Here is a 16199-nt window from a genome sequence, read left to right on the forward strand (position 1 = left end):
CCGCTCACTCTTCTCCCTGCTTCTTTCACTTTTTCTCTGCAACTTAAAGCCATTAGCCGAGAAAGAAGCTGTGACAGCTGAAACTAGGAGATTGGGAGCAGCGCTGACATTGCTAGTTTTAGCCTTGCTTTGCTTTCATTGTGATGGATGATTGACTGGTTTCCTCAACACCTGGACTGCTGTTTTGTAAGATAATAGTGAAAAATAATACTGTAACAATGCTCAGTGACGGCTTTGAAAGACTTATTCGACGCAAGCGCTGACAGTTCTCTCATATTGTAGCTCTGTTTGCAACAGCCAGATTTAAAACCCCAACTATCACATGGTAAATAGCCTGTATTTGTATAGCGCTTTACTTAGTCTTTAGTCTTAGGATTATATGCACCAGGAAAAAAACTAAGTGATACAGAACTTCAGGAAGATAAACAAATGTTGCTGATCTTTATTTCACCTGCAAAACAAGAAAAACTGAAAACCATTCGCTTACAGCTGATCCAGAATATCTGATGCTCTTCCTTGTGTGCATATGCTCTGCATACAGAGTGATTTCACTGCATTGCATATCTGATAATTGGCATAATGCACAAAGGAGGCCTATGATGCAAATGAATCCATGAGGGTTGGTTTGATTTTCTTGAGGACCAGTCTAGGGAATTTCCCGCCAAGAGGAATGATGCTGAGTGATTCTATTTGAGGAACTTGGTGCAGTAGAGGAGATCAGTGGTGTGAATGGAGGGGACTCCAGATGAGAGGCAGGAGGGACTAATAAAGTTGTGGCACATTGCACACAGGCACACTGACCGGGTTCAGTGTGTTTGGCATTTGCACCAGTACTGTGTTCTGATTGATAAGGGTGTTAACACCTGGCTGGTCTGTGGCTGTCTGTTACGGCCCTAGCTGGGCCTCCTGAATTTTATGTGGGGACGTAACACTGGCACACCCAGACTCTATCCAGCTGATGTGGTTCCTTCATAGCTGAATTAGAAGATGGCTCTGTTTGACTTGGCCTCATACAAGGCGTTTTGGCCTGCTGAGCGTCCTCTTCAGGTTCAGAGGACACAAACAAAAACACAATGGTTCTTTTTTAATAGATTTTTGACTTTTTTCATCACATTTGACATGAAAACAATTCCCCGAAATATTCTCTCACCTTTGGTGCAGTTGCGATCTCTGACTCTCTTCCTCTTTTAAAAAAACAAACACATCAGAATTTTCCTGAGCTGATACAAACTCTCTGCAGTGACTGTTTCATCATTCAGTGCAGTGAAAGGCACATGCATGAACTGTATGTTGGCACTTTGGACATACATAGTTCTCTTTGGTTGACCAATTCGGATGTTCTGTGGCGTGATGACATCTTTGTGTTTCCGCCTCGTCAAAATATTTTTTCTGCTCCTTCTTTGAGAGCGACTTCCACTGTGGATATAAGATCACCAGAACACACAGCTCGTATAAATACACAGCCACACTGCTGCTACACATAACTACAGGACAGCTGGTACACATGCACAAACAAGAGCGTAGAACATTAACAGATGTATAAATGTATTCAGAGTTACACACTTACTCTCTCTCCCACAGCTGCATTGTCACTGATATTTAATTCTGCTTTGACCTTTGGCCTCTGCTCTTTAAGGTACAGCATGAAGGCATTCGGGGGCTTCTTAATGTAAGCCTGGTCTGCACCCTGTTTGGTTTCATGCTTTCTGTTTCAACAGGAAAAAACCCCAGAGTGAGAGCATGTGTTACCACCGTGTACAACTGTGAGGAGAGTACTTTAAAAACATGAGTAATGCTGTGAAACTGAATGTAAGGCGACACCATTAAAGGGGGCTGATTACAATAATTCACACACACATCTGCAGATAAATGACAGATACCTGCAGACCAGTGAGAAAACGCAGCAGAGAAACTGACTTTGGAGTGCAGCTGTGGGGTGGAGGAGCTGGAAGAACAGTTCCTGTTGTTGCCGATGGGATGTTGTTTACAGGCAACTGATACAGTAGATTGTGTGGAGAAAGGGAGAAGGACAAAAATCCATAATACTGACACTTAGTCCAGCATTTCAAAGACTAATAATGATAAACAGCAGAGAAACATGTAAACAAAACAGTTTTTCTTTCATTGGCCTGAAGCATCCAACAGGTTCAAGCACCTTTATCAATAAATATCTAACGACAACTGTCTGAGTGTCTCACCTGTCCTTGTCTAGCTGTGCCTGGCTGGCCGTACATATGAGATGGCTGCATGGTGATTGGAGCAGCCATATGTGAAAGTTGGTGCTCGGGCAGAGGAGGAGCGGATTCCAGGGGGGTGTAGCTGACAGACCCTCCCTCCACTATGAATGTCTGCTGGAGGAGAAAAGGGAGCAGGAGGAGGAGGGTCGGAGTTTTCCCCTCTACTGCTATATATACACACAGCACAACACTTTTAAGAGTATTTAACAAGAGCAAGTTTCCTTTTTCCCTGGTTTTACTACCACACAGTTCACCAAAACGCAGCAAACCTTCACTATCTTATCCAGAAGGGTCACCTCTTCATCCTCATATGGAAGAAGTAATCTGATTGGCATGGTGGTTTGTTTGAAGCAGGGATTTCGGAGTGGCCCTTGTGTAGCGTTGGAACCCAGTCACGATGTGTTTCATCCATTTCATAGGTTGGTTTGCCTGCAATAATGCCAAATAATTAGCAACTCTATAAATATAATGTAGTTCTGCAAATGATTTTGCAGAAGTAGGATGTTTGTTCTAATTTGCTATGACCTTAGAGCGCATCGCAAATAAAACTAATAGGCTATAAAGAGTGATATGAACATATTTAGAACTTACTGGAATGAAAATGTCTGGACATCTCACAGCTGCTATCCAGGCTAGACTCCTTCTTTTGGTAGCATCCGCTAGGTGAGCTGCCTCATGTTGCTTCCACGTGGGAAAGAATGAAAAGATAAACCATTTTCAAGCTTATTCTCTTGCCGGTCATGCGATCTAACATTACAACCGACCACGCAGCAAGTACTAACTGGTGTTATCCGTCTGCTTTCGCTCCTCTTTTGCTAGCGCTTTGTTTGGCCCAGAAACATGGCGCCTCAACCAAAAATCCTGGTCACGCCCCCTCCCGTGACATCACGCTCCAAAGCCCTATACTAGTTTGTTTGTTTGTTTGTTTTTAAATTAGCAAAATCAACATACAAACAAAATGCACCATATATTACACATTCAGAGAATAGACATTCCTTACATATTAGCAACTTTCATACATAGGAAAAAGAAGATATAAAGATGGGGTCATCCCGAGTTTCGCGATCTCGCAAAAGTTTTTGCCGCATTCGGAGGCCGCCAGCTCGAAGCCGACCGGGAGGTCGAGGCACGATGTGCCGGGAGAGCGGTGTTCCCCCCGGCTATAGTAGGTCTCGACCTCCCGTTAGCTTCGAGATGGTGGGTGTCAGACGTCTCCGAAAACGTCGGAGCACTTTTGCAAATATGTGATGTCTTGTAAATCGAGCAGATATTTGATGTTTACACAACTACATTCACGCCTCAAAATATCTTAAAAGTTTATTTTCTCGCAAAAGTTTTGCGAGATCCTGAGTTTGTTTTGCGAGATCTCGCAAAAGTTCATCTTAATTTTTTTTTCCTCCCATGTCCCTTGCGGGGCTCCGTAAGAGCCAGCTCTTCCCTGATGTCCATTTTTGGGACAGAGTTGTTCTCTTTCTGGGATCCTGTGGCAAAAATTTATAGGAATTTGATCTTCTTAGACTGGGACTGACATTTCTTTTCTCACATATTAATTGGGATTTCTAACTGCATACTTTTTCTGAAGCCAGCTGCTTTTACTTTGCTCCATTTGCTCCAGATGATCTGTCTCCACTCCTGTAAACCCACTCAGAATTATGTAGTAAGTTTAAGCTCATTGTTGAGTCGAGTGGTTGGATGCCTTTTTACTCTTCTGTCTGTAGCTGCGGCATCAAATGGCACACACAGCGTGGGGCAACACAGCCGTATTAAAATGTGAAAACCGAATGTCATAACCGGAGATGTGCGATTTTGTATAGTTCTACGTATGTAGTGGTTCTACATAGTGCTGGTTTAAGTGCACAAAGACGTGAGAAAGCAGTTTAGAATGACAAAAAATGTTGCAACAGAGCTCCAGGTATCTTATTGCATCTCTTTGTTGGGTTTAATACCATTTCTCTTAGCATTTTTAACGTTTTGGTCTATTTCTCAAATCAGTGAGCAGTTTAATCACAATATCAAATAACCACTTGTGCATACAAGGATTTATTGGAAATTGCAAATGTTTCCTACATTCCTATCCCATGCTGATCAAAGTCTATTTTAGTGGCTGTTGAATAGTCTGACATCCTAAAAGGTCCACCTATTGCAACATGGCTAAACAAACTGTCTTAACCTGTCAAACATGATTTCTGCATATTTCTGTTAGACTGTGCTGCAGACATGTCCTGCTGACAGGAAAAAGAAAGCTTTACAGTAGTGCAAAGGCCAAAAATGAATAAATAAATGAAACATGTAAAATGTACCACTCCCAGGCAGAATTTTGCAAGCTGAGCTGTACTGTGAATTGCAGTGTAGTTTGATGGGTCACCAATTTCTTTCGCTTGCAACGCACCATTAAAAGACTGTATCTAATGTAGCTTTTGCACGTGTCAGCTGTGTTGCTTTACTTTTCTTTGTGCTTCACAGTGCTGCAAAACAGTCTCTTCTGTAACGCAGTGACAGCGTCTGTTGACAAATTACAGCAAAAGCAGGAAAGGCATATGTGAATCTTATCCAATCTCTTGCAATCAATCTCCCACACACGGGTAACTTTGTCATATGACTCAAAATGCACCAGGCAGCCTTGTTCATTTGCAGTCGTTACCATCGAAACTCACACTTACAGAGTACACTGATATATTGACAGCATTGCTAAGCTGTCTTGCTTGTACGCAACCGAACAAGGACTTGTCCCCTGACGGCATCAAAATGTTTACTGAGACAAAAACTTGGGCTCTTTTTGCAGGTTATCTACTGTGTGATGCCGCTTGCAGGAACGGTTTCATGGTATGCCCTCACTCTTTTACAAACATCAGTTTGATTTGAGAGAAAAATGAAAGCTCCAAGTGTTTGCAAAAGTCAGGGGTAAATTATTAATTCTAGGAGCCTTCCTTAAAGGTTTTTGCGCTATAAACAAATCCAGCTCTTCAAAGACTAAGATGATTATAAAATGGGTAAATGTATTTATTCATAGGCCTTCCTTTATATAGAGCTTGTTATTCAATTTCTCTTTCTCTTTTCTGTAGATCAACAAAATTTAAATATAATGTTTTATTTCTAAGTATATGTTATTGCCTTGTCTCCTTTGTTTCCACAATTTAATGCATTAGAAGCGATTTGGTGTCTTTCTTATGACAACATGTGAGATTAATTTTAGATAAACACAGACTGTTTTCCATCTCTTTACTTTCACATGTAGCAAAGCTCACGATATCAGTTTCGAGCCATTCACATATTGCCTTTAAACAGCATGCAAAAGGAGGAATTTTTTTGGGGGGGACGAGCCAAAAGATTGGAAATACAAGCTATAATTTTAGACGAACATTTCTGGGTAGCGGTTTCATGAGTAAATGGAAAAGCTGAAATCACAGTGACCTTTCGAAGACTTTGTTTCACAGGATGTCTGAATGCAGTCTTATTCTTTCTTTCTTAAGAATGCTGATTAAAGCTTAAGTTTGCAATAATGTGCAGTCGTTGTTTATCTCAGTTTCTTTGGCACATTTCTCAGTTCTGAAGTTGCATTTCCCAAAACATTCAGAAAACCATTAGATAATCTGCAAATGATTTTAACTTGACCAAAACTTGTAATTCATTTGTCCAAATCAAATGTTTCGTGAAAAAAAAAGCTAAAGTCTTTTGCTGTAGTGTGAAAATGATTAGATGTTTCATCGGAAATACTTTGGAAGTGTGTCCTTCATCTTTTACATTTCTAAAACGTCCTACATCTTTTCACTGACACTGCTTACCCACTCTACAGATGACTGCATGCAAGCAAAACATTACCTTTAGTCTCTATGGTTGTTAACGAAGCTAAAGCATCAGAAGAAAAATATACAGAAAAGCATATAACAATTGATTAAAAGATTAATTAAATGAATAACTGGTGAATAAAAAAAGTTCTCCACATCACAGCGCATCCTGAGCAACAAAGGCGGCAGTTGTTTTTTGTTTTATTTTTTATTCATGCATTGTATTTATTTCATATTTAGTTGAACCTTTAATTATGGCAACCTTGGCAATCATTATGCACTTCAAAGCAATCGCACATGAAAGTTGTTTCAAAGTCGGGCATGCTACAAACTGGGACCTCTTGGTTTTAGCTTTGTTGACATTTTACTTATCTCAGCATCCTCCGGTGCTGTAAACATGTACGACTGAACTGTGTTTCCATGCACTGAATATAGTTAAATCAATATGCATGAGCCCACCTTCTGTCTCAGGTTAAAGTGAAGCAATACTGAGCCAGTATTACTGAAACATGCCAGAGGTGCATTTAATGACGTTTCAGTTCGATGCCTGTTGCATTTTGAAAAGCTTCATTATTTTTTTTTTACACCTGGGCCTTGGTGTTAAGAGCTTTCAGCTGTACGCTCTCATGCATGCAGCGCTATGAGCCCACTGAGAGTGAAAGTACGGGGCAGAACATCAGCTTGAACTCAGACACACGTGAATTTGCATAACGCGTGACACAAGGTTGCAGTGAAGGGCAAACTATGAAGATGCTCATGAATTTCAAACACCTTAAGTTTGCATGCATACATGCGGAATGGGATATAGTCTTCATCATGCTTATTCATTTAATTACAATCAGAACTGCAGTTCAGAAACGTGAACTTTTTGTTGCCCTCATATATAAAGAGACTGCACCAGGTGTCCATGGTAAATTCTCATTTAATGTAACTACTAACTTATGTGTTTAGTCATTCTGAAAGGATAAAACCTAGTGAAGGAATTACTATTAATGTACAAATGTTCCTAATCCTCCTTTCTTTTGGCCTTTTGCTTCACTTTTACAGTTCATCTGCTCTATGCTACTCAGTGCTTCCTTTTCAAATGTTTCTCAATTATGTTACCTTTTCCTGTTATACCCATAAAACCTCTCAAGGCTGGATTTCAATTATTTTTCGTATCATGTAATGTGTAAAACTTCTGGAAAATCTGGAAATGCACAGGCACGTTGAAACTAACACGCCGGAATCAGCGCGCTGTTTAGAAGCAATATCACGTTGTCATGCGTTGTGGTTGCGCTTGGAAGTTGTGTTTTTTATCTCGTTTGGTGCCTTTTACTTTCATCTCTATGAATTTTGCCTCGCCAGGTTGAATCTTACGAGGGTTTTTTTTATCTCCGTTCTCCATCACCTCATTTTTATCACTGTAATTATTCACTCTGCTAAGCATGTAGGCCCACACTGGGAAAAGCATTTCTTCTCCACTGGAGAGCCTGTCTGTCCTGTTTACCTAGGAGGCTGATGTGTGGGAGTGCACATGTGGGTTAGAAAGAGACGCTTCGTCATCTTTGCTGCAAACATGTTGATTGTCAAATGTTCCTGCATTTTGTTGAAGGCCGGATCAAGAAGCCATCCTGGCTCTTTTTTGTAGCAAATGTTGTTGTTTTGTCCTGGCTGTGACTGCATCTACACAAGGACAATATCACTGACAGACAGAGCTAGTTTGGTGGGTGAGTACGAGGCAAGGAAGGAGCGAAAGAGACAGATGGAGACTGAAAGACTGCGCTGCAGACAAAGCCAGGTGAAAAGATGAATGAGGTCGAAGCAAAATAAAGAAAGAACTGACGACAGCATGCCAAAAACATTCAGAAAAGCATCCGTGTAGCAAAGTAAAACTGAGTGTGTCACACTGCTATACAGCCACTTGACCGGTGACTTTTTAAAAAATGGCCAGATTTAGCTTTTGAACATATGTTGTATATCCACAGGAGCTCAGGAAGTGAAACTGAAGCCAACACTTCATGCACAGGATGTATCCATATTGGAATTGCATCTGCCATGTCTGCATTCACTAAAGCAGGGAAAGAGGGCAAAGAAAGGGGGTATAGAAGAGGAAGGGAGAGGGAGGAAGGTTATGGAGGAAAAACATAAAATGTGAAACAGACACAAGACTAACGAGCAGGGAGGTGACAAAGAGCAAGAAATAGTGAAAAAAAAAGACTAATAGGAACAAAGAAAACATGCTATAAATATATATAATATGGCTGTGCCGTAATCAATCTATTCATTGTACTTGATGTGTCCCTATCATTCACTTCAGACATGTATACTTTAAACCTTGTATCTAATAAATAGCATCTCTGTTTTTCTGGTGATTGCCATCAAAAGTTTTGTTTAGCACCCAATAAATATCACATTTTCAATATCTAGCAATAAATAAATAAATAAAATAAAATAAAATAAAATAAAAAATTAGGTGCCATATGAATACTGAACAGCTATTGCTTGCTGTAATCAATCCTTCTGTCCAGATTGGCTGAAATCTGTTCCTAGTGTGCTTCCAATGTAAGTGATGGAAAACAAAATCCAAATCTAGTTCTTTGTAAGAAGAATATATTTCAATGTTTATCTGTGGCTAATATGAGTGAGACAAATCAGTGGATATTTGTGAAAGTAACAGTCTGTTTAGTCAGAAAACCCTGTTTTTGTGTTACCATCCAGCCAGCTCAACAACAGAGGGAGTTTTATCTAAACAATACAGCACCTCTTGATGACATCAAGGCTCACACTAGCTTCACATAAACATAGGACAAGTGCTGGAGAGTTTGTCATTCATTTTTTTCTTTTTAAACAAAGCTCGATTTTTCAGATCTGAATAAACTGACCAGACAGCTCCAAGTGTCCTTGTAGCTCAAACCCCACACCAGTACTGGATATATAAATAGTAAAGTAATGTTATTCATCCTCAGATACACAGCTAGACAATGCTCGGAAATTAGTTCCCTGCCCCCTCAGATGTGTTTCCAACTCTGCCAACAAGAGCTCAAACTGCCCCACTGACATCCCGAAACATGTAAAAAAGTGGTCATGACACAGTCTCAACTCCTGGATCAAACCATGAAATTCTATAGAACCATGTTCTATGGAAATTTAAAACGCATGTCCACTTATATGTATCTCATTTTCCCCAGAAACAAAACTCAGTTAAAAATTTTTTTTTTTTTAAATCAGGTAATTCTTTGTTTTTACATTCATCAGCTCCCAATCAGCCCAAATGGCAAAGAGAAATTAAAAACACATGCCATTAAAGAGTTCGGGTCTTAGCAGGTTAAGTGACACAACAAGTGTTTCGTCTTGTTTTTTTACAACATGTTCAGTGAGTCTTGGCGTTAAGGCGGCATTTCTTCATCATCATCATCATTTATTTATTTATTTATATAGCACTTTAAAAACACACCTGGTAGACCAAAGTGCTGTACAATACTAACATGCACATAGTAATAAAACCAGACATAGCAATAAAATTAAATAAATAAATAAATAACAATAAAATAATAATAATAATAATATCAGTTACCCACAGAGTTAAAAGCCAGGGAATAAAAATAGGTTTTTAATAAAGACTTAAAAACTGGCACTGATGTAGCCTGTCTAATATGAAGAGGAAGGTTATTCCAAAGAATCAGTGCAGCAACAGAAAACGCTCGGTTTGCTCAAAGTTTCAGCCGTGACTTTGGGACCGAAAACAGCAACTGCTCAGCTGACCGAAGGGAACGAGTGGGGACGTGGGGCTTCAACAAGTCAGACAAATAAACAGGTGCCAGACCATTTAGAGATTTAAAAACCAATAAAAGGACTTTAAAACTGATCCTGAATTCAACTGGAAGCCAGTGTAAAGAGGCCAAAATCGGAGTGATGTGATCAAATTTTCTTCTGCAACTAAAACGGGTTATAGTCTATCCTTACATGCTGAAGAGAAACAGGAGGATGGAAGCACAGGAGAAACCATGAATGGGGCACCAAAAACTACACGCAGAAGATGAGCAATTTAACGAAGGACTTAAAATATCGATGTCCAGATCTGTTTGAAGAATTCAAGTTGAGTATGTTTCACTTCACAGTAGCAACATCCAAATTATTTGCTGTGTCAGTTGAAATCGTGAAATACATGTTAACATTTTAAGAGAGCTGCCATTCTGAAATCCACTTTATTCCACAGGCTAAAACGTTTGCATCAGCTAACATTAAATGCTAATGCAAATATAATGTAACTGTAACATTAGCAGGCTACTCACCAACCATCCTAACATATCAGTCTGTGTTAATGTTAACAATACATTTTAATGTTAACATTTTAAATAAATGATCAAGAACCACTTTCCTTTGGTCCTGATAGGTATTGAGAATTCCTCTAGTTACCAACTACATTGCTAAAGGTTAGCCATAAATATTACATAGATTAAGCTTAAGCGTAGTTAGTTAGGTTCCAATTATAAAATGATCTGTATAACCATGAAATGCAAATATTCACTAAATAATAATCTTATCTTTAAGCATCATGAAACCATACTAGTTAGTCCCAGAAAGCTAATCCCTACAGCACACTTAAGGTAGAAGAATTCATCCATGGTCATCTACCATCATATGAAATGCTAATCATAATTACAAGGAGCTACAATACAAGTAGGCAATAATTTTCCCTGAAACTGAAAACTGTAACTTTTTTTAAGCAGATTTGTATTGTGCAGGTAAGCCATTAGCACATGTAGATAAAGTTAGCAAATTATCGCTTTTAGCTTAGTGGCTGGTGACCTCACTTGTTAAACATTAACTCTACTAAATTGTCCAAAAACTGTGGCTTAGCTTCAGGTCTTTAGACGCAGGCTCTAACAACTGGCTGCGACACTGCTCTGCTACCTTACCAGCATTTACAGAGTGGACCCAAATCAGATGCGAAACAGCTGGAAACGGGACAAATGTTTTCATTGGTTAAACAGCTGTTTTACATGAAAAATTGTTTTTAAATTTTCACCTTTTACCTAAATATTTTTAATTTTTCCATCTTTATCTTCAAAGTCCACTCAGCCACATTTTATCAGCTTTATCTACTACAGGCTACAAGTCATTAAAAGATGTGCACATGCATGCCGAGGTATTTAGTCTTACAAGCATGAGCAAAGCAGCAAGTGCATTCAAATGGGTCGCTGTGTGGCACTTTTGATGTCTGTCCCTTTGATGGTAATGTGGCGGAAAGGGAGATGAGGAGAGGGCAGATACTAATGGGCAGATAAGAGGAAGGATGTGATGCAGGCATGCTTCAAGGAGATGAATTTATTAAATGGCTGATATGGGGACACTGAGATCAGTGATGGAACATGAACCTGGGGGAGCTTTCTGTCTTTTCCTTTAGTGGTCACAGTGTTGGATTGGCAAAAAAAACAAAGGAAATACCACATAGATTGATAGCTGGGACTTAAAAAGGCAACGGAGAGAGTACGGTGGGGAAAACAAAAGGAAAGGGGCCAGAATTCCTTGAGTACAGTGTTTCCAGTTCACCTTTTTTCTTTAGTCATGAAAAGGGAAAGATAAACCTGCTTTACTTTGATTTAAATGTATTACAATCCAACTAAAATCTAATTTGGGCTTCCAGATGGGCTCACTCCTGTTCTGGCATGCCACATTGGGTAAAAAATGTAGTATTTCATTACTTCCACAGTCTCAAGTGACACTATGACTATTTTCTTTGGTTTCTTTGCTGGAACTGGAATTGTGCAGCAATGACCCTGCTCTGCTCTCTCAGGGGGATGCATCCACTTGCAGATCTGTTGTTCACGTGTATGTATCCTTCCTGTTTTGTGGCAGATGTTCACTCTCCTGCACATATGGTATTCAGCCAGCTAAAAAACAGTAAAGCGGATGTCCACTCTTTTTGCCGCGGTATGCTTGAGGGGTAATTCTGGCATGCATAAAGCTGAGATTATTAGACGCCGTTGCCTAGAAAGTTGAATGCGTCATGTAAACAAAGCGGAAGTGCTGCATTACGATTCATTGTGTCTCACCACACGATCTCCTGTTGTGCAAATGCATGGATCCGTTTACACAGTAATAAATATTTTAATAAAGTGTGCACTGCCTCTAGACCAGAACAAGAAGTAAACATGCTCGTATCCATATCTTTGTAATGGCTGCATCACCTTGAATTGTGTTTGCTACCGAGTATGACCCTTTTTTGATTCCTGACAGCAACAAACAGCTTAATAATGATCTCCCGCTTTCAAGCCCACACAGGCTTTCCAGCAGTCCAGCACTCACCCGGGACATGTGATCTCATTATTTCCACAAAGCTGTGTGTTGTAGTAACAGAGGGGATATAATGTACTCTAGGTGAAGCATAAAACCTGTCATAGAGTTTGGTTTTTTTGCTGGCTGAGGTTTTTCCATTTACACAGATTAAACTAATAAGTGCTTTCTGTCTAACATTCACACACCATATGAATCAGATCAATGAAACACATCAGAGAGCAACTTGACCAAGGGGCAGCCAGGGATCAAACCACCAACCCTCCGATTAGTAGATGATTAGCAGATGACCTGCTCCACCTCCTGAGCTCAGCTACAAATTTGCTGATGTAAGGCCTGGCAGAAAGCCACCCAATGTAGCTGCCTATGTTGGTGGCACACCAAATGTTTAAAAAAGCCACATCTTTAATCCTTGTACAGGATGTGTCATATTTAAGTGGGTACACTGACATGACGCTTAAGTATAAAATAGGAAAAATGCAGTAAGTCATTTGGTTGCTTTGCTGGGGTTGTTAGTCTACTCTTTAAATTGTGTTAACTTTCCCACACTGTCAAAATCAGTCCTGACATCATAGCTCTAATCCAATCACTTTCTTGCTTGCCCTCTCTGAGCCAATCAGCCTTATTTCTGGCTGTTTTAAATCTCAGCGCTCTTCTGTCATTCTGCCTTTCAGACACCCACCTCCTCCCCATCTCTATCTCACCCTGGTCAGTCAGACCCCCATCTTCACCTCCTCCACCAGTGGTCCTGTCCTAATTCCTGTCATTTCTTGGATTCCTGTCTGCTATGATGGTTCATCAGAGTCTAATTGGCAAATAGCTCATTAATTGAATTCTCCATCTCAATAAATCATGTTCAATTCTTCTAAATGATCCCTCCTTATTGAAATGAAGGGGAAAATTAGCCACAGTTACACAGAGCTGCCACTTGCCACCCAAGGCAAGGCAGACAAAAGCTTGGGGGGGCAGACAAGTTATCCCAGAGTTGATACACTAGCAGTAGACTTGTTAGCAAAGCCACCAGGCTGAAAGATCACAGCATTGTTATTGAAATAAACACAACCTCTGCCAAGATTAATGTTTTACCTGTTATAGGACTGCTGTTGGTGCTGTCAGAGCATTTATAGCAGAATGGTGTTGAACAGTGGAGAGGCCCCCCTGTGAGTTTTTGTCTAGAGCCCCACGAGACTCTAGAATCACCGCTGAAGTTACTAAAGTTTTTTGTTTTTTATAAAATTGTGTTTATTTCTGCTGTAAAGCTGGAAATCCGTGATGATTAACTCGCTTTTAGAGGCACCCTCAAGTTCTTGGCACTTCTGCAGGGGCTTCATCGTTTAGCTTTGGAGGCTGTTGATTTGCTTGTAACACACTAACAGCTTCTTATGTTCTTAGCAGGAACAGAACTGTTGTGATAATCCTGTGGAAGTCTAATGTGGGAAAAGTCAAAAGTGTCTGAATTTGAGCCTTTGAATTGGACTACGTTTTATGTGCTCAGTTTTTACAGTTGGCTTCAGGTCTGGGACGCAACCAGTGAGAATCAACTGAACCTGAAAGAAAAACGTTGACCAATCACCAAGCAGAATATCATGACTCACCACATCTGAAAGCCATGTAATAGGTCTACATGTAGCATATCATTAAAAATGAATTTGTACTTATTTTTGGTTCTTAATGGTTCAGTTGCCCAAAGAGTCCTTAAACGTCACAATCTTTAACTATTAATTTGTGTTGTCGAACACATCCAGAGGAAGCTACTGAACTATGAGACCAAGCCTATATATATATATCTGTCATTAAAAATACAAATGCTGGTATATGCTCCTGTGTAGAATTATAGTGGACCTGCTCAACGTTTTGAGGTGAGAGTCAGGTGTTTGTCAGTCCGCACTCAATTTTCCATTTCAGTGCACATCAGTGCAAATGTCAGTACTCATTGACTTCATCTCCCAAACGCACCACAACCACATATTTGGAAACACGTGACTTGCCCACACATACGCACAGACAAAGACCGAAGTCATCCAGTTCTCATCAGCCACACCTTAACAGCCCTGGATAAACGTCATTCTCCTGTTTGCATTTTAATGTTAGTGTCCGTTAACATAACAAATCCCAAAATTTCCTTTTTAATGTGTGGTCATGCATCATGCTAATCAGTGCATTCGTGAACGGAATAAATGGAAGAGTAAGACAACAAGGTTGCCAGCAGCTGAAGAAATGCAAGGATAACAAGGATGAGAATTTCAGTTAAACCAGACTGTGTCTTGGATTCAGAGTAAGCACAGATTTCTTTCTTCCTTCCCCCTGCTGCTAATTTTTTTACTCTGTTCCATTCTTTCTCTCCTTCACCCTCGTTCCCACACCTTCCTTGTCCTTCTTTACACCTCCCTCCTTCCCCGTCAACCTTTCCATTAGTGCCGTGGTGTCATTCGCAGGGGCAGCGGGAAGAGGGCAGAATAAATCAGCGAGGAGGAGGTCGGCCTTGCTCACTGTCCAGCACTGGCTGCAATATCCTTGCAGGGAATGAGCGTGGTGCTGATTTGCATGATTAAACAGCATCCGCCAGACAGCCAGCGCTTCATTACTCATCGCAAAAGCACACAAGATGATTACAGGAAAATGGTCGGAGGCACACTCACACACACACATAAATGCAGGCATAAACACCCATGCTGAGACGCACAGGTGCACACAAATACTGTACATCCGAGTAATGCCATCTGACAGTATTTGTAGCAGAGCAGTAGTAAGGCTGATAACAGACCCAGGCACACACACACCTTGCCGCTTCATTTTGACACTTAAATCTTAAAACCTTCCAAAAGCTACAGTCATGAGACACAATTAGAACTGCAGCTTTTTAATTTTTGCCCATCCTCGACTCGTCAGTATAATCTCACGAGTGGGCAATGATAAAAGACAGCGATGCTGACCACAGCGCATCAGTGGACGGGTACTGTACATGACTGATTTTTGTACAAGGAAAAGAGGGACAATCAATACACAGCTATTGAAGCCCTGCATCGATGAAAGGCCACAGGATTCACAATGCAGAACCACCCACTAACACCTCCTATTACTTCATGGTGCAAGCCCACTTCATTAAAAGCTTGTAAAATGTGTGAGTGTATGCACATATTTGAGAAATGCAAGCTTTTGCACAGAAAAGTGCCTGAATATCCCCTCCCTCCTGTCATGAGCAAAAGGATTCATGTGTCTGTTTAAGTCTCCAAGGAGCCGGGAGAGCCCACCTTCACGAGCGCAGCACCGATCAATAAATGATGAGGCACCTTTAGCTGAGGAATTTGGCATCTAGCGAGAATCTTTCGATTTATTGTTGTTTGGAGGGAGGTTTATGCCTTCTGGTTACTTACATTCATGTGACATTGTGTGTCATAAAGAAGTGGAGTTCGATGAAGCTTGGATTAATGTGGCTTAACGTGATCGTTCCAGTGAGCATAAGCAGGAGAGTCCAAGAGACAGCAGCAAGAAGACGCTGGTTGCTTCAAATTGAGTACAGTGCGATTCGAGGAGCATTCTGCGGTGCGGCGCAGTGATTAAATATTCACACCGTCACGTGTACACCTGCGTGTTTGTACACAGCATCCCGTGTGTTCTCTTCAAGCCTTCCATCAGTGTGGACTTGTTCTTTGAAATCACCAAGGCGCAGACCGTGTTTCAGCCTGCTTCTATTCAAGCAGCTGTTCCACTTTGAAGTCCAACATGAGGCTTTTATCTTGTTATCTTGCTATTTTATTGTATTTCCCCTGCGCAATACCATGCAGCATCCCGAGGGATACAACAAATACCCAGGGCCCTCCCTCTCATCCATAACACAGACATGGCCGACAATGATGGTAGGAAATAGGGGAAGAAAAAAAATGTCCATTTCATGTTT

Source organism: Haplochromis burtoni, unplaced genomic scaffold, assembly GCF_018398535.1.
Source record: "Haplochromis burtoni strain Fernald_Lab_line unplaced genomic scaffold, NCSU_Asbu1 Contig_498, whole genome shotgun sequence".
NCBI lineage: Eukaryota > Metazoa > Chordata > Actinopteri > Cichliformes > Cichlidae > Haplochromis > Haplochromis burtoni.